This window comes from Penaeus monodon, chromosome 38 (assembly GCF_015228065.2).
Source record: "Penaeus monodon isolate SGIC_2016 chromosome 38, NSTDA_Pmon_1, whole genome shotgun sequence".
Taxonomy (NCBI): Eukaryota; Metazoa; Arthropoda; class Malacostraca; order Decapoda; family Penaeidae; genus Penaeus; species Penaeus monodon.
The window spans coordinates 9,183,605-9,186,334 of NC_051423.1; the positions used below are offsets into that span (position 1 = coordinate 9,183,605).

Sequence of the window (2,730 nt, forward strand, 5' to 3'; positions counted from 1 at the left end):
GAGGAGAAGGGAGAAGGGAGAGAATAGAGAGGAGAGGAGAGAGAGAGCACATCTGTTCACACCAGTGAGCAGACGACAGGGAGATATTGTTTATCATTCCGATAACCTGGCCTGAGAGAAGTCACCCGACATTTCCGTTAGCACTGATGCTGCCTTCTCCAAGTCTAAATAACTACTTATTTACATAATACTTTCATCTTCTCTTGGTATTTGCTGAAAAAATAAATATAAAAATAACAATATAAAAACCGCACACAACCACCAAAAGAATGTAATATATCCATAATCAATACAAATTGTTTAGGCCTGTATATGTGATAAATTCATACTCTTATCGAGTACATTAACATTCTTGAAACTAAAAAATGAAAGCAACTAAACTTGCAGTTTTGCTTTCAACCACGATCAAGGGCATAAAAAGCTTATCTTATCAAGGTAACAATTTAGACTGAAAGACGAAAAAGAACAGTTGGCTTTTTCTGACGCAAGCAAGACTCCAACTTCTTCAAATTCCTTTCTCATCTGTAATGAAAGTAGTGAACTACACACTGCGTTTTTGTCATAGATTCAAACATGAAACCTTAATTTAATTCCAATGTTTATACTTTAACAGTAACTGGGAATATATAACATGTGCGTGCAAGCACTGAGCTCAGCATGCATGTGGGGGAGAAGGGGAGAAAAAGTGTGTGAGTGAGAGTGAGAGTGTGTGTGAGAGTGAGTGTGAGTGTGAGTGTGAGGTGAGAGTGAGAGTGAGAGTGAGAGTGAGAGTGAGAGTGAGAGTGAGAGTGAGAGTGAGAGTGAGAGTGAGAGTGAGAGTGAGAGTGAGAGTGAGAGTGAGAGTGAGAGTGAGAGTGAGTGTGAGTGTGAGTGTGAGAGTGAGAGTGAGAGTGAGAGTGAGAGTGTGAGTGTGAGTGAGAGTGTGAGTGTGTGTGTGTGTGTGTGTGTGTGTACGTGTACGTGCGTGAGTGCATGTGCTCGCGCTTGTGTGCAAGCACTTTTTATGGTATCAACAGCCCATACCAACCCAAAGAACAATGTAGGCCCTTGCAATCTTCCATTGGTCTTAATTTTGACCTACCTGTATTATGTTCAGTCATCCTCCCACATAAGGACCTGTCAATTATACATAGTGGTGGATCCAGGATGTTACAAAGGGGTGGGGGAAGGTTTATGTAACGAGAGAGAAAATAAGAGGGAAAAAAATAACAATTTTACCTACTTCTGTTAAAGGTATGTAAAGTTCCAGCCTACAAACTCAAGGAAGCCGAGAACAGAAGGTAGGAAGGGTATCTGCTCAGGTGGTCTATAACATTTGTTTTATTTCCCCATTTTTTTCTTCTTCAACGGGTTATCATTTGAACCAAATCACGATACTCTATTGAAGTTAAATTTCTTATCATTTTTCACAAATCTAAATATGTATAGGAAGTATTTACAAATAAGGGGCCTGCATTCACAATAGTCTGCTCCATAGATCTGAACACAAAAAAATGGTTTAGGGAGAGAACACTTGAAAAGATTGTTTGACTCGATTCATGTGTAAGTACATAAAACTAACTGTTCACAGGCCAACCTATTTTTTGATGAGTTATAACCCTTGTTTGCAGAATGGGATTAGCTACCCCTGGTCACTGCTTTGTATTACAAATTCAAACTGAAAGTGAGCACGACATCTCCCAGTCAAGAGTAATCAAGTTTCAATAATACCTCTCAGCTAAGAAAAAAAATCAAATGTAAGTTAATTTACCATTGCTTTGCATGCTTTATCTTTAATAGGTTAATAAAACTCAATTTCAGGCTCATATTTACTCTCATATAAATATCACACAAGAAATGCCTATGAGGAATCACATAGCATACTTCTTCCTAACATAGGAAAAAAACAAAGTGAAATCAAATGTTTAAAAATGAAATAATGAGAGATGCCAGCTATTTTTTTTAGGTTTGCCTTTCTTTAATATTAATCATTATATCATCTATGATGCTCTTTAATGTTACCAGAACATGAACACTGTACAAGGTATGCTGGTACACCTGACCTCAGCTGTGATTTATGATGGTGAATGGTTGATAGAAATGCATTGTACTTATGAATATTAACAATCCTTTGTATTTCACAGAATGTATCTTACAATTCAAAGTGAATAAAAAAAATATTGTATTCAAGGATCACAGAATATTAGTTATCATATAATTACTGGGATCCAGACTAAAAGACATGAGAAGTGGTATTGTCTTCCAACACCAAATGACATAGGGCCAGCACATACAACTGGGATCCTAACACTAAATGTTACCCAAGTACAGTCGGCTACTGAGCACCTGACTGGACATTCTAGACTTCTAAGTATTATCTCTCTTTTTAAAGTGTCCTTTTCCATTCTGGTCCAACAGCTGATTTCTTGATTTTCGTATCAGTCTGAATTGTATTCATGAAATACTTAATAACAGTACTAACAATGAGCTATTTCTTGAAGTGATCAAAAGTATTTCCATCTTTCTATTTGACAAAATCTTGAATACCTAAGACAGTTTGAGGGAACAAGGATATGGAGCTTTTAGTCAAGGTTTCCTCTTCTGATAGACATTATATTGAGCTTTACAAGTAAATTTACCCGAACAAGAGAATGAAAGTTTCCAGGCTTGTGAGAGAAATGATCAGGACTTCAAATCAACAGTCAAGCCATTCACTTTCTTGTCACTTTATCAAAATCAAGCATTAGAGAC

The 2,730-nt window shown here is 37.0% G+C and overlaps 1 protein-coding gene across 1 annotated transcript in view; it reads right to left on the reverse strand.

The window, feature by feature from the left end:
• Nucleotides 1-1,794: 1,794 nt before the first annotated feature.
• LOC119596590 (stress-induced-phosphoprotein 1-like) overlaps nucleotides 1,795-2,730 on the reverse strand; it is an 11,045-nt gene continuing 10,109 nt past the window's right edge. The window contains exon 10 of the mRNA XM_037945911.1: nucleotides 1,795-2,730. This exon is cut by the window's right edge and continues 877 nt beyond it. The gene's annotated coding sequence lies outside the window, so the exon portion shown is untranslated.